Below are 24,130 nucleotides of genomic sequence, written 5' to 3' on the forward strand. Positions count from 1 at the left end.
CAGATATCTGGGCGGCTTTTTCTTATCCTCACGGGAACCGGTACTCGAGCGAGTACAGTTGGAGAAATCGCACTTTCTTTCAGCCCACTCTCATATTTTATATGATTTTTCTCACCGAGTTTCTATGACAAGGGTAATGTGGGTTGAAATAGGTCGTCCTCGCGCCCTCCCATGGCACGGGTCCACGTCCAAGGGAATGTCCTCTTCAGGTTGGTTATCGCCTGGATTTCTGGTTCCCAGGACTGGCATTCCAAGGCTGGCCTTCTCCGGCAGGCAGTCTCCTGTAGTCTTGTCTGTATGCAATTATCTGTGTGTGCTTTTGCAAGCAATGGCATCTTCGTGGCCCCTCCATTGCCCAATTTGGTGTGTCTACGGCATATGTGAAAAATGTGCTTTATCATATTTGTGTCGATGAAGTGCCGTAACACAAAACTCATCCAAATACAGTAGTGTATCATCTTGGGTGCTTGACTGTATTTGCAGTATTGGCAGAAAATAAACACTTTATCCCTTAAATATTTTTTAAACCACTGTACTTTGTATACAAATATGTATTGAAGTGTATCGTACAACTCAAAAAATATTGAAAAATAAATAAACTAAAACAGGTATAGTTGCGTTTGGGCGCACCGATTTCCATCCTCTGCAATTTCTTTCAGACTTCTGCTTAAATCATCAGTCGTGTGACTTTCAAGCAGCCATGTCTGAATAACGTTGCATTTGATGTCTATAAATCAAGGGTCTTCAATCCTGTTCCTCGAGGGCCGGTGTCCTGGCCGTTTTCCACCTATCCCTGGTGCAACACACCTGAGCGATCGTTATCTAGCTTGTACAGACTTTGCTGATTATCTGATCATTTGAATAAGCTGTGTTGCAGCAGGGAGAGATGGAAAACCTGCAGGACACCGGCCCTCGAGGAACAGGATTGGGACCCCTACTACATACATACATATATATATATATATATATCATATTTTTACGGCCAAAAGATGCACCGTATCAAAGGGCGCAGTACCAGTTGAGGGTGCTATTTCTGTATTTAATACATAGCTAGAACGCACCGTATCATTGGGCGCAAACAGAACCGAGCAACCGAGCAGTCGCGCTAGCTGCTCAGTCGCGCTAGCGTGTTTTTAATATGGCAGCGGGAGTTCGGTGGTACTTTATTTTAGCTTTTAACAACGTGCTGAAGTTGTCCTCATCTAAAAATGCACCAAGTCGTTGTCTTCTGTATCCAAGATAAACAGCTGGACGCGTTCTCCACCAAACACGAGAGTCATTATCAGTCTGTCTCGCCGTCGCGCTGTCGCGCAGCCCCCCAGATGGGATGCCGACACAATGCCGGTGTGAGCAAGTCACTAATAAACAAACGATGTGCGGTCACGGTGTTACATCAAAACTGAAACTATCACCCCAAATCAACTGAATAGCATAATAGTGTAGGCCCAGCAAAATTCCGCCTCCCAGCCTACTATACAATACCTTAGTTAACATGCATGCATACTAAATCATAAGATAGCATGGCTAGCGTGGCTTGCTGTTTTTAAAAAGGCAACAGTAGCAAAACTGAGTTTGGTTGTATTTTATTGAACTATTTAACAATGTACTCACATTATTATTGATCAGTCATCATCCACAAATCCATCAAAATCGTCTTCTGTATCAGAAATAAACAGCTGGGCAAGTTCTCCCACAAACACGCCAGGTTCCCTCTGTAATTGTCAGATTCTGTGACGCTGCTGCGCAGCTCCTCAGATATGATGCCGGCTTTCTCCATACAGAGCAAGCAGACACTTTGCCCATATAGGGGCACTGGGGCCTGCTTTGAACTGGGAGGCGTCTCTTCCCTGTAATCTTGTTGGTGTGCATGTGTGTGTGCTCCGATCTCAAATTGTTATGTCTTTCACAATGTGTTTTTGAAATAGCATCCTTGTGACCCCTCCAGTGCCCAATTTGGTATGTTTGCATCTTCTACGCCCTATGTGGAAAATGTGCTTTATCAGATTTGTGTCCATAAAGTGCGATCTGGTTTGTAATCTGTTTGTAATGTGCAGACTGAATATGTCGGCTGTAAATGTGAGTGTAGGTCATGAAAATACTATGTTTGCATGTTTGAGGTCTTACGACTGAAAATTTCAACAGAGTTCACACATTTAAACTAAGTAATCTAAATTTACCATATGAGAACAATATAATAAACCCGCGAGTCACTAATGGTGTAGTGGTACACTCGCCCGAGTTGTGTGCGGGCAGCGTGGGTTCAGTTCCCACTCAGTGACAGTGTCTATGTCTGCCCTGTGACTGGCTGGCCACCAGTTCAGGGTGTAGTGCGCCTTTCGCATGTAGTCAGCTGGGATAGGCTCCAGCACCCTCCCGCGACCCTGTATAGCAGTGGTGTCAAACTCATTTTTGTGGATGGGCCAGATCATATTTATGGTTTCCCTCAGAGGGCCGTTATGACGTTACCGCGTACCGAAACAAACTGATGGGTTAGCGAGTTTTGAAATCAGAAGCCAGGAAGTAATTGTTTGTTCAACAATTTATTTTAAAGGGGGAGTATTGCTAACAAATGAATGACAATATCTCAGATCTCAATGCTGTTAAACGTGAAATAAATGTGTTAGAAACAGGAGGTTGACACACAAGATTTCCCCTTTGCGGGCCACATAAAATCAGGTCGCGGGCCAGATCTTGCAGGAGAAAGCTGGACAAAAAGGCAGCTGTGCACGATGTCGTAGTCTGTCTTATGATTTATGTTATTGAAAGCAAGAAACAGCACAGGTTTAGACAACAGACTGCAAAAATATAAAAAAATAAATAAAAACACACTGCCCAAAGCACATCACTCACATCTCTCTAAACAGCCATGTGATTGGCTGAGGCTGAATGGGATTGCTGTAATCTTTTTTTGTTATTTTTATTTCTTTTGGGGATATGAATGGCATGAGAGATACATGTTTTGTGATAATTTTATTTCATTGTGTGTGCCTGTTGGTGACTGTAGAGTCCAAGGTGTGAGTGGAAAGTCGAGGACAGTCTGGACACGGAATTGTCGGAGGTGGACGGGGTAACAAGAGGCGTTGGTGTCTTTGTCGCCTTTTTTCTTCAGCTGCTCATGCCCGGTCTTGTTCAAATTTCATGACACCATAGGCTATTGTGCCTCTCCATTCTAAGCGGTCCGCGGCCAGAGCCTCCCAGTTGTCCACGGGAATCTTGCTCTTTCGGAGTAGCTGTTTGAACTGGTCTTTCAGCCGTCTCTTAGGGCCCCCTACCCGTCTAGAGCCATGAGCCAGTTCACAAAATAACGTCTGTTTGGGTAGGGAGGAGTCTTTTCTGCGACATAAATGCCCAAAGAAGCGCAGATGGTTCTTTGAGATGATCGCTTCTACGCTTGGGAGGCCGGCATGGGTTAGGATGTCGTTGTTGGTGATGCATGCTTTCCAGTCAATTCCCAGGATTGCCCGCAGCTTTTGCTGATGGGACCTCTCCAAGGTCCTGATGTTTTTCCAATAGAGGGTCCAGCTCTTCGACCCGTAGGTAAGGGTTGGAATCACAACAGCTCTGTAAACATTAATCTTGGTTTGTGCTGACAAACCATGTTGTGAGAACACACTGTGATAGAGCTTACCAAAGGCTTGATGGCCAGAGCAACTCTTGTTGTTTATATCTTTGCTTGGGTCATTGGTGTTATTGACCATAGCCCCGAGATAGCAAAATCTGGGGACCTGTTCGACTGTATCGCCGTGGATGGCTATGTCAAAAGGATGGAGAGGGCAGGCAGGATGGGATTGTGCCAGGACTTTTGTTTTTCCAACATTGACTTCCAGGCTTGCACTCTCATATGCTTCCACAAAGGCATCAGTAGACTCCTGTAGGTCAGCGGGAGAGGAGGCTGGGACACAGCAGTCGTCAGCGTACTGGAGTTCTGAGACACTCACTTCCGATGTCTTCGTCCGTGCTTTCAGACGTCGCAGGTTAAAAAGACCACAATCCATCCTGTATCTAATACGCACTACAATATGAGGGTTAGACATATTGACACGTAGCAGAACAGCTGCCAGGTAGAGTGAGAAGAGTGTCGGCGCGAGCACACATGTCAAGTCAAGTCAAGTCAATTTTATTTGTATAGCCCTTAATCACAGACAGTCTCAAAGGGCTTTACATAGCCACAATCGACATCCCCGATCTTAACCCCCAGGAGGGCAAGGAAAAACTCAAAAAACCTCATTAGGGGATAAGTGAGAAACCTTGAGAAGGGACCACAGATGGGGGAATCCCCCTTCCAGGATGACCAGGCTGCAATGGATGCCAACTGGGCAACATTTGACACATACAATGATGCTATGCAATAATAGATGAGATAATATAAGAGTCAATTGAATGAAGTGCTACAGGAAGATGACTTCAGTGGAGTGGGTCCTCATCCAGGGCCGTAATATCCATGGCAGCATATCCGAAGATGAGCCTTCGATCTTGTACCAGTCAGTTGGTGTAAATTCAGTACAGCCACTTCCAAGTGAATCGCCATCACCTAATTCGGGGAATTGGGAACAGAAAAGAAAGAACAGAAATAGCAAACAGGCCAACAAGTAGTTCAATGAAGTGCTGAAATATAAGGAAATCAGAAAAGGCGCTGCATGAAGACGACTTCGGCAGAGCAGGTCCCTTCCCGGTTCGTCAGTGCCGTAATCTTCAAAGCATGTCCCCATCACCTAATTCCCAAGCAGGGGAAGGAGGGGGCAGAAAAGAGAAGAAACGGCAGTAGACAGGCCAACAAATAATTAAATTAGATGCTAAAGTATATAAATAAATTGATCAAATGTCGCGCTGCAGGAAGACGACATCACTGGAACAGGTGCATGCCCAGTTGGTCAATGCCTTAAACTTTCTAGTGGGTCACCGTCACCTAATCCCCCAGCCGGGGGAAAAGGGGGCAGAAAAGAAAACAAAAGAGAAAAAAAAAGCGGCAGTAAACAGGCCAACAAATATTTCAGCTAAATGCACAAGAGTATAAATGCGTCTTTAATAGTGTTTTGAACATTTCTACTGAAGTGGCGCCTCTAATATCTGAGGGTAGTGCATTCCAAAGCATTGGTGCCCGAATAGAGAACGCTCTAGAACCTGCGGACTTCTTTTTGGCTCGCGGGATCACTAAAAGACCAGCATTTTGTGAGCGAAGGTTTCGGGACGGAACATATGGTACCACGAGGTCAACGAGATAGGAAGGTGCTAAGCCGTGCAATATTTTAAAAGTAAGTAGCAGAACTTTAAAATCACATCTCAAGTGGACCGGAAGCCAATGCAAATTGGCTAATATCGGGGTAATATGATCAAACTTTCTCGTCTTAGTTAAGAGTCTAGCTGCTGCATTTTGAACTAACTGCAGACTTTTAATACTAGACATGGGGAAACCCGAGAGCAAAGCGTTACAATAGTCGAGGCGAGACGTAACAAACGCATGGATTAAGATTTCCGCGTCACACGTTGATAGAATTGGGCGAATTTTAGCAATGTTACGCAGATGAAAAAACGCAGTTCGAGTAATATTTTTAATGTGCATTTGAAAAGACATAGTTGCGTCAAATATAACACCGAGATTTTTTGTTGAATCCTTTTGGGTAATATTACATTTATCGATATTCAGAGTGGTGTCTTTGAAAAGGTACAGATGACGCGCTGGTCCATTGATGAGCATCTCGGTTTTATCTGAGTTAAGACGCAAAAAATTGAAAGACATCCATTGTTTAATTTCGGCAAGGCACGCCTCTAATTTATAGCAGTCGCGCGGATTCGTTATATCCAACGGCACGTATAATTGCGTATCATCAGCATAACAGTGAAAACTAATGTTATATTTCCGTATAATATAGATGCTAAACAATAGAGGTCCAAGTACCGATCCCTGCGGAACTCCACATGTGATCTTACAAAGATCCGAAGTCGTATTGCCATGAATTACACGGTGCGTCCTCTCCGACAGATACGAATTAAACCAAGAAAGCGCTGAACCTGAAATGCCAACAACCGTTTCAAGGCGTTTTAATAATATGTTATGATCAACGGTATCAAAAGCGGCACTAAGATCGAGTAAGAGTAATATTGATGAGGTGTCGGCGTCCAAAGCTATGAGAAGATCATTAGTAACTTTAGCAAGGGCCGTCTCAGTAGAGTGGTCGGCTCTAAAACCCGATTGGAAAGGTTCAAATTGATTATTGGCAGTCATATATTCATTAAGTTGTTGCGCTACGACTTTTTCAAGAATTTTTGCAATAAACGGAAGATTTGAAACCGGCCTATAGTTGTTGAGACTCTCTGGGTCAAGGTTTGGTTGCTTAAGTAACGGTCGGATAACGGCGGTCCTAAAAGCTGCTGGTACTACACCCGTGGTAAGTGATAGATTAATTATATTTAAAACAGACGGTCCTAGGGTCGTAAACAGTTCTTTAATTAGTTTGCCAGGAAGCGGATCGAGCACACAAGTTGTCGGTTTTGCCGCACTAACCAATTTTGTTAGGCTCTCAAGAGATATTTTTTTAAATTGACATAAGGTTATCGGACAGTTATCAGCCCTAATGTCCCTATTAACACCATTTATCGCGGAATTCGACGGAATTTTAAGAACAGTGTCTTTAATCTCATCACGAATACATTCTATCTTCTGAGTAAAAAATTGCATAAAATCGTGAGCTGAATAGGAAGAGCTATCCGAGGTTGGTCGCTGTTGCGTTAGCATTGCTACGGTATCAAATAAATATTTAGTGTTGTTTTTATGTAAAACAATTAATCTAGAATAATAATTAGTTTTGGCTAGATTAAGCGCTTCTTTGTATATTAGTAAACTATCGCACCATGCCTGACGGAAGACCTCAAGTTTGGTCGCACGCCATTTGCGCTCAAGCTTCCTACAAGATCGTTTCAGTATGCGCGTTTCCTCTGTAAACCACGGAGTAAGCCTCTTTGGACGAGTTTTAGTTTTTAAAGGCGCGACGGAGTCAAGCGCATTTAACAAAGCGACATTAAAGTTGTTTGTGAGATCATCAATCGTACCAATATAATTAGGAAACGAAGCAGTTGCTAAAGGGAGTAGCTCAGAGAGCGCAACGATGGTTGAGGAGCTAAAGTTACGGCTGCTATAATTTTGATTATGGTCAGAACGATGACAATGAGCCAAGACTTCAAATTTGATAAAGTAATGGTCAGATATAGCACTGGTATATGGTAATACAATTATTTTTGAAGATGCTAATACCAAATCTAGCGTGTTGCCATTTATATGCGTTGCTTCATTTATTATTTGCGTGAAACCAAACATATCAATGATTGTCCGAAACGCCACGGTAAGTGGTTAAGACGGGAGATTCATATGAATGTTGAAGTCGCCCATGATAAGTATATTATGCACATGAGTTACTAAATCAGCTACGAATTCAGAAAATTCATCTAAAAAGCCGGAGTAAGAGCCAGGTGGACGATAAAGAACGGCAAGATAAAACGGCAGCTCGGCTGAGGATCGCATAATGAGAACTTCAAATGTTTTAAAGGAATTGCTAAAACGAGGACGAAGTTTTAGGTTAGATTCGGAAATGACCCTCCCTGCTTGACCCCGGTGGCAATGGGGAATAATGGTGAAAGAGAAGCACCATGTATGACAGAGCCCATCATTCCATCGTTTAGGCCCCGCACTAGTTGGACAAAGTTATGGAGACAGCCAAACTTCTCAAGCAGTCTCCAAAGGGTAGTACGAGGGACGGAGTCAAAGGCCTTATACAGGTCAAAGAAAATCATTGACATGGGTTGCTGTTGTTCCCTGGCTTTTTCGAGCAGCTGGCGAGCGCAGAATGTCATGTCAGTGGTTCCACGGCTTGGTCGGAAACCGTACTGGGACTCTGGGAGAACAGACTCACTGAGGTCAAGGAGGCGTTTGTGGAGGAGCCTGGCGAAAATCTTCCCAGTGGTGGAGAGCAGGGAGATGCCATGGTAATTTCCACAGGTAGAGTGGTCATCTTTCTTGAAGATGGTCACGATGGTTGCATCCCGTAGGTCTTGGGGGATATACCCAGATTCCCACATCGACAGGAACAGGAGATGGATTCGTCTCAGAAGACACCCCCCACCATGCTGTATGAGCTCAGCTGGGATGCTATCAGGACCAGAAGCTTTATTGGGCTTCATCTGTTTGATCGCTTCCCGTGTCTCCTCGAGAGTGGGTGGATGACTCATGCATGATTTGATTGGATACTGAGGAATATCGCGGAGGAAGTCTTCGGAAGCTTGGGCGGGCCGGTTCAGTAGGTCTTCAAAGTGCTCTTTCCACCGCGCAAGAATAGCATCTTCCTCCTTTAGGAGTACCCCATCAGCAGACCTTAGAGCAGCGGTGTCATTTTTGTGGATGGGCCAGATTATACTTATAGTTTCCCTCAGAGGGCCGTTATGTCGTTACCGCGTACCGAAACAAACTGATGGGTTAGCGAGTTTTGAAATCAGAAGCGAGGAAGTAATTGTTTGCTCAACAATTTATTTTAAGGGGGGAGTATTGCTAACAAATGAACGACGATATCTCAGATCTCAATGTTGTTAAAAGTGAAATAAATGTGTTAGAAACAGGAAGTTGACACACAAGATTTCCCCTTTGCGGGCCACATAAAATCAAGTCGCGGGCCAGATCTGGCCCCCGGGCCTTGAGTTTGACACTTGTGCCTTAGAGGATGAGAGGGGCTGTGTACTGGTTCATAGATGGTACGGACAGCTTGGAAAAAATTCCTTATATCGTGCCGGTCGGCATAGCCTTGGATCTCTTTGGCTTCCTCGGTCCACCATTTATTCTGCAGCTTCCTGATGGACTGTTGGGCTACAGCCTTCATTTTACGAAAAGCCGTTTCCATCCTTTTGGATGTTGGTTGGCTTTCCCATGCTAGCCAAGTTCTCCGTTTCTGGTCAATGAGGTCACAAATTTCAGCGTTGTTTTCATCGAACCAGTCCTGATAGCGTCGTTTCACAAAGCTTATGGTTTCATGAGCAGTTGAAAATATGGCATTCTTGATGGCTCACCAAGATGCTTCCGGATCTGAGGGATTATGGTTGGCGACCAGGAGACGTTGAGGCAGGGAAGAGGAGAATTGAGCCGAGGTGTCCGGATCTTTGAGTGCAGAGACATGAAACATCTTTCGGGGAGGATTTGCATGCAGTCTGGGTTTTGGCTTCAGGCGGATGCGCAGAGAGTAGAATATGGGACGATGGTCAGTCCAACAATCGTCAGCCCCTCTGAGGGCCTTAGTGATCAGGACCATGCCTAGATCTTTCTTTCGGGTTATGACATAGTCGATCAGCTGCCACTGGCGTGAGTGTGGGTGCATCCATGAGGTCTTATCTCTGGTGCGGAGTCGAAAGATGGTATTGGTTATACACAGGTGAAATTCCGTGCATAAACCAAGGAGTGGCAGACCGTTGGAATTGCAGTTGCCAATACCTTGTCTCCCAATAACGCCATGCCAGAGCTCACGGTCCTTGCCCACTCTTGCATTGAAATCTCCCAAGAGAAGCAGCTTGTCAAGCAGGGGAACAGCAGAGAGGGTGGTCCGGAGAGATGCATAGAAAGATTCCTTCACATCAACGTCTGAGTCCAGAGTGGGGGCATAGACTCTGATGATGATGACATGTCCATGCTAGAGAAGGACGCTGACTGGTGTTATTCTGTCACTAACATGCACAGGGAGCATCTTCAGAGACTTGCGGATGGCAAATCTGACTCCATGAATGTGAGGTTCCGCTGCAGATTTCCCCTTCCAGAAAAAAGTGTATCCAATCCCAATTTCTGAGATTTGGCCTTCATCAGCCAGTCGTGTCTCACTCAAGGCCGCCACATCTATGTTGAACCGGGAGAGTTCGTTGCAACAAGGGCGGTTCAGCGTTGTGGCTGACCGCTGTTGTTGCGGTCCATGAGAGTGCGAACGTTCCAGGAGATGAGGCGAAGAGATTGCGATTTCAACTTTCTTTTTGTCTTTTGACCGTAAGAATGGGTGAGTCTGCCGGACGTGGTTTCCCAGCCAGATTTGGAGGTAGAGAGCGTGTTTGGCCGCACCTTTTCTAGGGCCCTCTCCAATATTGGAGAGGGCAGCGCGACGGCTAAAAAGCCCTGCCCTGACACAGACGCGGCTACCGAAGGGCAATGTCGTCACCATGTTCATCGTCACAGTGATCATATAGCGTCTGCCGCCAGTGTGTGGATCCCAGGCTAGGAGCTCCCAGGACTCACCTGCCCCTGCTCCCGTCACCTGTTGTCCCTCGCCGCTGGGCTTCTTTTGGGGGGGAGATAGGAAGAGAAAGAAAGAAAGACGAGAGGGAAGCCGTTCGCGTGAAGTTTAAGGTGGAGTTGGAGCGCAACATCCGATCCACCATCTTGGTCTTCTGGTATACTGGTCCGCGGCAGGAAGAGAGATCCAGACGGCGGAGATACTGTCAGACTGCATTTCAGGGTCAACATCAACAAGGGTATTGCTTTTCGTCCCGCGGGGTGCCTGATCACCCTCCCCAAGAGATGACAGTTCAAGGGGTTGCCGGTTTAGTCGCCAACGGCCTGACCATGAGCTGGCAGTACTGGGTTACATGATTACCAGTAGAGGGAGAGCATCTTCCCGGCCAGACTACAACTGAGGTCATATCACAGACTATGGATATGACTGAGGTCATATCACAGACTATGGAACTACCATAAGGCGCAACAGAAAAAACCTGTTGGAAGTACTTCAATACAAAAATGTCAACTTGATGGACTGCAACATTCCAAGTAAAGCTGCTGAAATGCAAATGAATGATACACCTGATCTGTCGCTAACACCAAAAGAATTGGGTGAATCTGAAAAACAAACCTAAAAGACAGATTGAACCACCAAAGAGATTAATAGAGAAAATGTAAAACAAATTCGGTTGTGTGTCAGGAATGTTAAAAAGTTGGGAAAGTATGTTGCAATAAGTAGAAATGTTTGAATTAAATACAGCCTATGTTTTCCTGCAAAGCAGTGATTTTAAGTTGATGGTGAACAATTGATTAAGTACGGAGCCCGCCAGGAGACATCAGTAGAATATTTAAGATTGCGTTATAATGCAATATTTTGCAATATATTGCAATATAATATATATAACAGTATAATATAATAATTATACTGTTGCGTTATATTGCAATACTAATTGCATTATAATGCAATACATTTGCAATATAACGCAATAGCTTTGCGTTATATTGCAATGAGTTTTTTTTAGTACTGCGAAATAACGCAAATTATTCGTGACGGAACGAGAGATTCCACTTCCGGGTTGCCTTGCTATCATCAACACTACGATCAACATGGAGCATGAATTGGGGAATTTGATTTGGGTTTAAGATACAAACACTTAACAGCAGTTCTAGCTAATCGGCATGGATTTATTATTAGCGGAAGACAACTTAAGAGAATTTTGCGCGACAGAGGTCACTCAAGACGCAAGCACTTCTCTGACGTTGCAGTATAGGTTGAATTCATAAGTAATCATGTTAAAGGTTCGGGACAGCTTCATGGATACAGGTGGATGTACGCCAAGTGCCGAGAGAATGGTCTTCGTGTCAGAAAAGAAGATGTGCGCATGGTACTAAGAGAGTTAGATCCCAGTGGCATATAGTGGCTTAAGTGGTCAGTATTATTTTTGCATTGTCTATTGTGAATAGCATTGATGCAAAGCATCTATGTCGTAAATGTAATATGTTGTTTTATGTGGTATGTCTGAACTGTTGGTTCAACCGTGTGTGGAAGAATGAACATCAGTATAAAGAACTTGAGTATCATATTCAATCAATAGGCGGCATAGTAGAACACTTCTGCGTCGGTGGAGACTCAGAACTGAAGAAGAAGAAGGCCCGTGCGGTAAAGGGAAGCGTCGAGTGAACTGTTTCTTGTGAATCCAAGTGACAAGGTTCGTAAGGACGCTGAAGGATTGTATTACGATTACTGGCATTATTTTAAACACATACGGGACAGAATGTCGATTATTAAAGTTAGCAGGTTCATATTTACTGAATATTTTAAACATTGATGAAACAAGAAGCATTTATCAAATGAAACTAGAAGCATGGGTCACAAGAATGGCTGGCATTGTAGTCCTGATGTTTTCTGATTTATTATATTATTCTCATATGCTAAATTTATAGTACTTAGTTTAAATGTGTGAACTTTATTGAGATTTTCAGTACTGAGACAAACTTGCACACGTAGCATTTCCATGACCTGCACTCACATTCACAGCACTTCATGGACAAATACGACAAATCACATTCTCCACATTGGCTGTAGAGATACAAACATACCAAATTGGGCACTGGAGGTGTCACAGGGACGCTATCGTAAAAACACATTCCAAAAGACATAACAATTGGAGATCGGAGCACATACACATACATGTACACATGCACACACACAGGCACATAAACATACACTTGCACATACATGCGCACACCCACAGGCACATACACAGACACCTGCACATACACACGCATGTACACAGACACTTGCACATACACATGCACATACACACGCACACAGATAAGATTACAGGGGAATGCCAGCGGGGAGAGAGACAGAGAGACTGCCCGCCCGAGAAGGCCAGCCTTGGCATGCCAGTCTTGGGGACCAGATGGGAATCAACCATCCAGACGATGACTAACCGGGGGAGGACCTTCGCTTGGACGTAGACCCGTGCCATGGGAGGGAGCAAGGACGACCGATTTCAACCTGCATCACCCTTGTCATAGAAACCTGACTAGAGAAATCTAATAAAATGTGAGGGTGGGCTGAGATAGGGCACGATTTTTCAACTGTACTCGCTCGAATACAGTTTCTCGTGAGATTAAGAAAAAGCCGCCCGGATATCTGTCTTTGCACTATTTCCTGAATGCCAGAGAATTTAATAAACTATCGGAACATAACTTGGATCAGTTGTTGAGTCTTTATTTGACATCATACGAGGGCACTTCATATTTGGTGATTTTGCATCAATTCCAAGATATTATTCAAGTAAATATCTGTTTGAATATCTTCACAAAAAATAGTAGTTAAAATATCTGTTGAATATATATATATATATATACATATATATATATATATATATATGTATATATATACACATACAGATATATGTGTCACGATCCGTCTGTTGCGCTTCCAGCGAGTGGGCGTGGCCCGGCGGCTCCGCTCCGGGAAGCGGCCACGAGCGGGACGCGCTCCCGATCGCCACAGCTGCGCCTAATTTGGGACTCTGATTAAGGACTATTTAAGCAGCCGACGTGGACATAACCGCGTCGGATTATTATCCTGCGTTGCTCATGCTCTTGCTCATGTTCTTGTTCATAGATTGTTCTCCTCGTGATCTGCTCTCGTTTTTGTCATTTGCGTATTTTGTCCTCTGTTCGCTCACAGCTACTTTTCGGCTCGCTTTAAGTTTCTCGTTCCAATTGGTCTGGTCTTCACCCTTTTGTGGTAAGCATTGTTTTCGGTTCCTTGCGTTGCAAGCGATTTCTGTTCTCTCGTTATTACTTTCTTGGAGTGACTCGGTCACCCAGCGTTTTGCGTTTCGCCCTCCCGGCGGTTGTAATCATAGGACCCTTGCGGTCATTAAATTGATAAGGATATTCTCGTAGCGATTATTGTGTATTGCTTGACGGCCTCAAATAAACATCCTGTCCACACTACCTCCTGAGTCCGCGTTTAAGGATCCACCTTACACCGCTTTCCAGCCTCGGCTGGAAATATGTATATATATATATATATATATATATATATGTATATATATATATATGTATATATGTATATATATACATAAAATAGTAGTTAAAAATAGTAGTTAAAAAAATGTGATTAATCATGATATTATTCTCAGATGCTAAATTTATAGTACTTAGTTTAAATGTGTGAACTTTATTGAAATTCTCAGTAGTGAGAACAAAATTGCACACATTGCATTTCCATGAACTGCCCTCACTTTCACAGCATTTCATGGACAAATACGACGAAGCACATTCTCCACATTGGCTATAGAGAAGCAAACTGGGCACTGGAGGACTCACACAGACACTATCGCAAAAAAACACATTCCGAAAGACATAACAATTGGAGATCGGAGCACACGCACATACACACTTGCACATACAGAGGCACATATATATGGGCAGATATTTGTGCCACTAGAAACTGAATAGTTTAATTGAAAACTGAATATTTGAATTAAAAACTGAACATTTGAATTGAAAACTGAATATTTGAATTGAAAACTGAATTATTGAATTACAAACTGAATTATTGAATAACAACAATTGTATATTTATTGTTTAATTTTAATCGGAATTTTCCATTTACAATTCATGTAATTCAATCATTCAGTTTTCAATACAATAATTCAGTTTAAAATTCAAATGTTCAGTTTTCAATTCAAATATTCAGTTTCTAGTGGCACAAATATCAGGCCACAGGAGTGCCTCTAGGATGAGCATTGGATTCCAGATACATAGATCTCCTCGTCGGCCAATCTGGCACAAATATCAGCCCATAAAACAACACCTTCGTTTTTAAGGCCGTTAAGTTTTTCAATAGTATTGCCAGCCGCCATTGAATGGAATATAAGATATAAAATATAAGCCACGCCAGGTAAATTTGCGGTGAACTAATCTGCAACCAGCTTTGCTAGTGTCCGATGCTTGGCGCCCTCTAGAGGTCTCTTTCGGTCCTGCAAAAGCACAATCAAAGTAACACATGGTTGTGGATGGCGGCTGGCAATACCATTGATAGTTTACGACCTTCAAAATGAAGGTGCTGATTGGCCGACGAGGAGATCTATGTATCTGGAATCTATTGCTCATCCTAGAGGCACCCCTGTGGCCTGATATTTGTGCCACTAGAAACTGAATATGTGAATTGAAAACTGAACATTTGAATTAAAAACTGAATATTTGATTTTTAAACTGAATTATTGAATTGAAAACTGAATTATTGAATTACATGAATTGTAAATGGACAATTCTGATTAAAATTAAACAATAAATATACAATTGTTGTTCTTCAATAATTCAGTTTGTAATTCAATAATTCAGTTTTCAATTCAAATATTCAGTTTTCAATTCAAAAATTCAGTTTTCAGTTCAAATATTCAGTTTCTAGTGGCACAAATATCTGCCCATATATATAAATACACCTGCACTTACACATGCACGTACACGTACACACACACATACACCCCCACATACTCACACACATACACGTATACCTGCATATACATGCACACCGACAAGATTACAGAGGAATGCCAGCGGGGAGAGAGATGGAGAGACTGCCCGCCGGAGAAGGCCAGCCTTGGCGTGCCAGTCTTGGGGACCAGATGGGAATCAACTAGCCAGATGATGACTAACCTGGGGAGGACCTTCCCTTGGACGTGGACCCGTGCCGCGGGAGGGAGCGAGGACGACCGATTCAACCTACATTACCCTTGACATAAAAAAACTCCTATAAAAACTGAAGCTGGGCTGAAAGATGGCGCACATTTTTTTTTTGTGCTCGCCCGAGTGCAGTTTCTCGTGAGATTAAGAAAAAGCCGCCCAGATATCTGTCTTTGTACTATTTCCCGAACTCCAGAAATCGAAGAAACTAAATATTGGAACTCTAATCAGTTGTTGAGTCTTTATTTGACCCTTTGCTTCTTGAGTACAAAAAAAGGAACACGCATTGGAGTAAGTTTGGCTTTTCAGGTTCATTTACTAACTACCGTATTTTCCGGGCCATAGGGCGCTCTTTAAAGTCCCTAATCTTGCCCAAAACAAACAAAGCGCCTTGTAAAGCGGCGCGCCCATTATATGGACTAAGCATCACTCGCAACCATCGACCCTTTTACTCATTGGGCTGTTCGGAGTGCATGTTAGCACACCCTCCTGGTCAAAGTCTGAGTCATCTATGCTTCTAATTGACCGTGACTTATACATTATTTGACTATGGTGTTTGGGTGATGGTGTAGGAGAAAGCTGGACAAAAGGGCAGCTGTCTACAATGTTGTAGTCTGTCTTATCATTTATGTTATTGCAAGCAAGAAACGTCCCAGGTTTAGACAACAGACAAAAAGCCCAAAGCACAACAGCACATCTCTCTAAACAGCCATGCACATCTCTCTAAACAGCCATGCACATCTCTCTAAACAGCCATATGATTGGCTGAGTCTGAGTGGCTCCCAAGAAGCCATTTCTGTAATTGGCTAAGGCTGAGTGGCTCCCAAGAAGCCATTGCTATAATCTTTTTGTGTTATTTTTATTTCTTTTGGGTATATTGATGGCATGAGAGATATATGTTTTGTGTTAATCTTATTTCTTTGTTTCATTGTTTGCTTGTATGCTGAGTTTTTTTTTTGTTTTGATTTGAAACCGTGACTCTAAGGAGTGTGGTGACCAGTGAAGTCCCTCCCCTGACCTTGTTTAGTAGGCTTATGCCAAGACACCTTTTATTGGTTAGGGTCATTATTATTGACAGTGATTCCTATTAGTTTCATGACGTCTGTCAATGAAATGGGGTGATACCTCTGGCAGCGATTCTTTATGGGATTGAGTCCTGGTGAACTGGCAGCAGCCGAGCTAGCGCGAACGTGCTAGCGGGAGCAGCCGAGCTAGCGCGAACGTGCTAGCGGGAGCAGCCGAGCTAGCGCGAACGTGCTAGCGCGAGCAGCCGAGCTAGCGCGAACGTGCTAGCGCGAGCAGCCGAGCTAGCGCGAACGTGCTAGCGCGAGCAGCCGAGCTAGCGCGAACGTGCTAGCGCGAGCAGCCGAGCTAGCGCCTTGTAATGCGGCGCGCCTAGTATATGCATTGAAGACGGAAATAGCACCCTCAACTGGTGTTGCGCCCTTTGAGGCAGCGCATCGTATGGCCGTAAAAATACGGTACTTCTCATTTCCTCTTTTCTCAGTGACTCAACTCCAAAAGGATAACTATGAATCTAGGATGTTTGCATTAAAAAAAATACTAATGTTAAAAAGGCCAGGTTCGTTCATCTATGTTGTCATGACCCTCTGGTGGTTATCCTGTTAATGTCATTTAATTTTAGTGAGGCATGTTTTAGCCACCTTTTTTCAGGACCTGTGATAACTACTAGACAAAAAGTCATTGTAACAGTTCAACTTTACATCCAAATCGATCACTCTGCTTGTATTAACATGTATGTGACTCAGTATAAAGTGTCTAGTTTCGGGATTACAGTTTGTTTGAGGAAGTTTCAATTGATTTTGTCTGTAATAATTAAACTATGACCGCAGTAAATTGGTGCCATGTTGACGAGGCATTTGGTAGCGTCCGCTCATGTTTTTTTCATTGCCATTTGCTCAAGAAATCACACACCCATATCCAAGGAAATTAAAGATTGCAGAAAGTAAAATGTGTAATTATTGCTCACCTGGGACAATACTATGTTCTAACCAGACATACTGCAGCGGTTATCATCCCCATAAACTTTGATACCCAATCATAACAGCAAATATTTTACAACTAACGTGAGTATTTTTAAAATAGATTTACTACTCAAAATACGGTTGGTAAAATTTACTTCACACTTTATCATTAAAGGCAGTTAAACAATGCCAAGTGCTGGAAATTATTTTATTAAAAATTTTGCCACTGATTTTTTTCTCTTTTTCTGCAAATGAATATTGGCTTCAAACATCAGTTATCTGCCTCTTTGATTACTAATAATCATAATTGGTCATTTCAAATTTGATCCTCCAATTGTCATAGTTTTTATAGTTGTCTACATGCATGTATAACTAATTATCTGTCTTTGTAAATCACACACGTTGGAACATAATAGAGTGGATTTTGTATTTCTAACCAAGAAGGTAAACAACCAACCAACAGAGATGAAGAGCCTATTCATTCAACAATAGTTAAAGTGAAAGTAGATTATTACGTTATGAATAGATTACTACATTTGGAAACATTTGCAGCTATAATGTAATAATCAACGTATAACATAATAATCAACCAATAATGTAATGTTAAGTTAGTACGTTATTGGACAAAAGTTATTATATTTTATGTTATTGACTGTTCTTACGTTTTTGGTCAGTTATTATGTTATGTGACAATTACTATATTTCTTGTGTTAAGGATCATTATTATGTCATGGGGAGATATTACATTATACGCTTCTACAGGCCCAAATAAACCATAATGTGTAAAAAATGTCATAACCCTGCAGTTGAGTAGCTCAATTAACCCATCTTGGATTGAGGGATTTTGACCCCAAAACAACCCACAGTGGGTCGAACTATTTATAATCCTGCATTAATACCCAGCATTCTTTAGTGTGTTGTTGCAGCACAACGCACACCATTTCGGTTTCATGCACACACCAGTGAAAACAGAACATTGGTCCTATTGCCAGTGATTTTTCTCACCCTTCGCTGCAAAAATGGGGATGGCAGATCATGGTCATTATGAATCTGAGAGGAATATTACTCCCACCTTCGTCCCAAGTATCATCTGCGCCGCTGGCTGAGGTTTAGCGCCACCAGATTTGAACTGCGCTTATGCCAGCATCAATGCGCACGGATCGACATTGGAGGGTATTCTTTGCAATCGATGTACAACCCTTATTTGATTCAAGTTTGTTGATAGATAGATAGATAGATAGATAGATAGATAGATAGATAGATAGATAGATAGATAGATAGATAGATAGATAGATAGATAGATAGATAGATAGATAGATAGATAGATAGATAGATAGATAGATAGATAGATAGATAGATAGATAGATAGACAGACAGACAGAGACAGACAGACAGATAGATAGATAGATGGATGGATGGATAACAACACCCTGATTAATAATTATAGTCCACCGTTTTTATGGTGTGTATGTACAATACTTGATTTCATCATGAATAGGAGAAGCACAAGAGCCGCGAAGACAGGAATGACTCACCTAATATGCAGGCGATAAAGCAGGCTGGTAAAATGATGATTAACCCCCCAAATACGTCCATCCTTTATCTTCATTACACGTTCAAGATGAATATGTCAGGCGTTCATTCAACCTGGAGTGAATCTTGCTGTAAATCTCACACATGATATTCCGCATTATATGAAGTAGGTCATCAAAAGCCTTGATAAACGTGACGCTCAGTCATCATTAAATAATCACCAAACGGAAGAAGAAATTCCAAATACTCCCCACTTCCTCCCCCAAAAAGGAAAAAAAAAGATGCACTGTTACGGCATCTTTACGACTTCCTTCGAGCTGATGCCAATTGAACGCTGCTCTGTTGTATTACGTCACCTAATTAGTAAACAATGTGAAGGCTGAAAAACCTAGCCGTTACTTGGAAAAGTGTACAAATTCGATTTCCATACTGCCACTGCTTAGTCTTCCCTGAAGCAAATCACAAACGTCACGTCTTGATAAGCAACCTATTTACTTCCCATTTACATTGTCAAAATAAAAGCCTATTACGTACATTTGCGCGGTGTCTAGAGAAATACAGTTTGGTGAAATCATTACAACTAATGAGGAAAATGACAGAACATAAATATTTTTCCAGGTGTCCATTTATTTTAGTACTTATTTTTCTTGTGACCCGAGAGGCAAAGTTGTATACAAAACTGTGACGTCGCGGGCGCAATCACTCACCAGGCATGGAATAAAACAATCCAAATTAAAATTTTGCCTTTACATGACTATGAGGATTCTGTCGTAGATGACATCCCATTTGAAGTAATGAAGTATTTAGGAATTTTCATATCTAAAAATCTTATCGTTGGGCAGCATTTAAACAAAATTGGCCATTTTTTTCCTCTCGCCGTTGAAAAAAAAATCAACTAATTAACGACAAGACAACGTGAATCTCCTGACTCTGTGCCCGGAAGTGATGCCTATGTGAATGGATCATCAAGGGAACGTTTTTTTAAAGCTCCCAAAAAAGACGCTGTTTCACATCAAAACTGGTAGAGGTAAAAAAAGAACCTCGATTTGTCTGAAGAAATGAAAAAGAAATCAACCAATTCACATAAAGAAGACAAGATGAATTTCGTGACTCAAGCATTTAACAGATTTAAATAATCTCGACAGATATTTTATAGAGGTTTATGGCTCATGAGGGATTTATCTATAATTAGGAAGGATACTCCTTTGAAAAGCAGAGGGTATATCTCGTTTTGTTTATTCTGAAGGATGGTATTACGATTAGTGGCATTATTTAAACATTTACTGAATATGTTAAACAATAAGCTTTTATCAAATGAAACTATAACTACTGTGCTCAGTAATGACTGGGATTGTAGTGTTGGTGTTAACTGATTAATATTAATATTATTATTCTCATACGCTAAATTTATATTACTTAGTTTAAATGTGTGAACTCTCACTGTGTGAAATTTTCACTGTGTGAATTTTTCAGACGTATACCTCAAACTTGCACACATAGTATTTTCATGACCTACACTTTCATTCACGGCAAACATATTCAGTCTGCACATTACAAATTGATTACAAACCAAACAGCACTTCATGGACACTAAAGGAGTGGAAGAGTTTAAACCTGGCTAGTTTTATTCGATGTCCTGCATCTTGTGTCACTGTTATTCTGTGGAATGCTGTGTGGGTGGCCGGTTGAAGTTGGAAAAAGAAAGTGAAAGAATGTGAGGTTTGGGAGGTTTTAGGTCGGTGCCTGGCGCAGACAGATACCTCGAGGGGGAAGGGATGCACAAGAAACTGGACCCTTCAGCCACAAGCAGGAGGGGCCACCACTTGAAGAAAGACCAAGAGAAGCAAGCTAAAGTTAACTGCAGCATACACATAGCCAATAGAATCATGCCAGGATGCCTTTGTCTCTGTGTCATTTGCATATTGTGTCTATAAATTAATGCTGAACAGCGAAGACAAAGAGAGCTGTATTGAGAGGGACCCAAACTCAAGTTGTAGATTTGTGTGTTAGGAATAAATCCACTCGTGTGTGAAAATGCCGGCTTCCTGATACCTTTCTATTGCAGAACGAGCGCGCATATTGTTGGATGAGTGAGAGTTGGGTAAAGTCACAAATTGGAGTCAGATTATTAATTTGAGTTTACATTGGTTTAAAATTAAATTCTAACATTGATTTCAAGATAAATTCCAACAACACAAATACGATAAAGCCCATTTTCCATATATGCCGTAGAGAGGCACAAACATACCAAATTGGGCACTGGAGTGGTCACAAGGATGCCATTGCTTGCAAAAGCACACACACACAATTGCATACAGACAAGATTACAGGAGACTGCCCGCCGGGGAAGGCCACCCTTGGAATGCCAGTCCTGGGAACCAGACGGGAATCAACTTTCCAGGTGGGGCAGCGTGGCTCAAGTGGGAGTGTTCGTTTCCCAAACAAGAGGTTGTGGGTTTGATCCCTGGCCGTTGTGACCATGTCGAAGTATTCTTGAGCAAGATACTGAACCTCCAGTGGCTCCTGATGGCATGTCATCAGTATGTTGGGGAGGTAATAGTGTGAAGGGCTTTGAGAACCATAGGTAGAAAAGCACTATACAAGTGACAGCCCATTTACCATTTAACCAACCAGGAGAGGACCTTCCCTTGGACGTGGGCGCATGCCGTGGGAGGGAGCGAAGATGACCGATTTCAACCTATATTACCCTTGTCATATAAACTTGGCTAGAGAAATAATATAAAATGTGAGTGTGGGCTGCAAGAAAGTGCAATTTTCCAACTGTACTTGCTCGAGTACAGTTTGTCGTGAGGATGAGAAAAAGCCACCCAGTGTACTATTAACTGAACTCCAGAAAATTTAAGAAACTATCGGAACAAAACTTGGATCAGTTGTTGAGTCTTTATTTGTCATCTTCTTTCTTGAATATAAAAATTTAACATGCATTGAGTACGCATTGAGTAAATTTAGTTAACTTAGGGTTTATTAACTAGTAATTTGCACCTATTTGGTGACTAATTCCAACAATTCATTTTTGTCTCTTTATGTAGAGGAGTCAAAAGTTACTGAAATAAGATATTTTTAGATTACATTTGGAAAAACAAAATTGCTTGACTTCAACGAAGCACAATGTGCCAGATTGTTTCCAATTTATTCACACCTTATGTAGTCTATCCTGTTCTGTGAGCAATAAGTGCTTCGTGTTGGGTAGTTCTGGTCACTTTGCATACTACAGTTTGTGAAAGTTTTTCAATTGAATTTATCCATCCATCCATCATCTGTACCGCTTCTCCTCACTAGGGTCGCGGGGTGCTGGAGCCAATCCCAGCTATCTTCGGGCAGTAGGCGGGGGACACCCTGAACTGGTTGCCAGCCAATTGCAGCTTGTTGGGGCAGTCAGACAGATATGATCCACATTTAGTAGGTGCTACTTTTTAGGTACTTCTGGGTACATCCCGTACTGCGTTATGTTTTTTTTTTTTCAATTCAGAAACAATTGTAAAATGTTGAGCAAGTCACATTGTGTTGACCTCAAACGAATGCACCAATGTTTTCTTTTTCATAAGTGCTTCCGTTTGGGGTTGTCTCAGGTGTGAAATTTTCAGCATACAGCTGTTCCGACTGATAACGATCATGTGAACTGACAATGAATGGAGCCCATTTACTGAATGGGGTGAATGCAATGCATTCCTCACGCCCTAACTACCCATTGTATTCATAGTAGGTGGAGTTGAGTTTCAATGTCTTAAATTTGTACTTCAAGTGGTCATCACTGCATGTTCCAAAACTTCAACACCTTAGGAAGCCGGACAAAGATTGGCAAGGCAGTAATCATTTATAACAAATCGCCAATGCGCAAGAAAATGAAGTCTTGCCCACCAAGTCCGTTTCATTGGCCCAACGTGAGCACTGGCTGTAAATTGACAATAGTAAGTGCTACTTGTTGGGGCAGTCAGACAGATATGATCCACATGATTTGTTTTGCATTATGTGACTTAATATATCTGTTCCCAATAGCACTTCAATTGATCAAACTGTCTTTCTATGAGTCTCATTACTTCCGCTGTTATTCAATGCATTGTCTTGAATTGAGCCAAGCCGATTAATCCATTTTCTCACCAAGTTGATTCTAACCGAAGCACTCATTTGATACTTTTTAGTTTTGTTCTGGTGACTCTCCAATACTGCACTTGGTCAAGCTATTCAACGCAATGATTTGACCTCACCCAAGGTAAATATTCTAATTTGTCTCCAAGTTTACTACAAACCTAAGCACCCACTTGTGTTCTGAAACCATTCAGTGCACTTTAGTGGGGTAGTTCTGGAGACTCTCGATACAGCACATTGACAAAGTTTTTAATGCAATGTCTATATTTTAATCAAGATAAATATGACATTTCATCACCAAGCTTACTCAAAACTAAGCACTCACTTGTGTTCTGAAGCAGTAAGTGCTTCTTGTTGGGGTAATTATGGTGACTCAGGTCACAGTTTTTCAATGCCCAACCTAGTTAAATATGACATTTTGTCACCAAGCTTCCTCAAAACTAAGCACTCACTTGTGTTCTGAAGCAGTAAGTGCTTCTTGTTGGGGTAATTACGGTGACTCCATATACTACATTTGGTCACAGTTTTTCAATGCAACGTCTTGGCCCAATCTAGTTTAAATATGCCATTTCGTCACCAAGCTTACTCAAACCTAAGCACTCATTTATTTTCTGAAAGCCGAAAGTGCTTCTTGTTAGGCCCAGAACTGATGACTTTCTATACGATTTCTGACATGGATTTTCAATGGAGTGACTTGACTATTGCCAAGTGAAATACGCCATTTCGTCACGATGTTTACTCAAACCTAAGCACTCACTTGTGTTCTGAAAAGAGTAAGTGCTTCTTGTTGGGGTAGGTCTGGTGATTCACTGTACCGCACTCTGTCAAACTTTTTCAATGCAATTGCTTGACTTCAACGAAGCACAATGTGCCAGTTTGTTTCCAATTTATTCACACCTTATGTAGTCTATCCTGTTCTGTGAGCAATAAGTGCTTCGTGTTGGGTAGTTCTGGTCACTTTGCATACTACAGTTTGTGATAGTTTTTCAATTGAATTTATCCATCCATCCATCATCTGTACCGCTTCTCCTCACTAGGGTCGCGGGGGGCGCTG

The 24,130-nt window shown here is 42.1% G+C and overlaps 1 protein-coding gene and 1 pseudogene across 1 annotated transcript in view; both read right to left on the reverse strand.

Moving 5' to 3' along the window:
• ect2 (epithelial cell transforming 2) overlaps positions 1-24,130 on the reverse strand; it is a 299,642-nt gene that overhangs the window by 260,355 nt on the left and 15,157 nt on the right.
• LOC148323998 (uncharacterized) lies at positions 1,992-11,550 on the reverse strand (annotated as a pseudogene).

The sequence above is a fragment of the Idiotropiscis lumnitzeri genome, chromosome 13 (genome assembly GCF_059441095.1).
Source record: "Idiotropiscis lumnitzeri isolate Australia: NSW breed Sydney's pygmy pipehorse chromosome 13, RoL_Ilum_1.0, whole genome shotgun sequence".
In the NCBI taxonomy this organism is placed as follows: Eukaryota; Metazoa; Chordata; class Actinopteri; order Syngnathiformes; family Syngnathidae; genus Idiotropiscis; species Idiotropiscis lumnitzeri.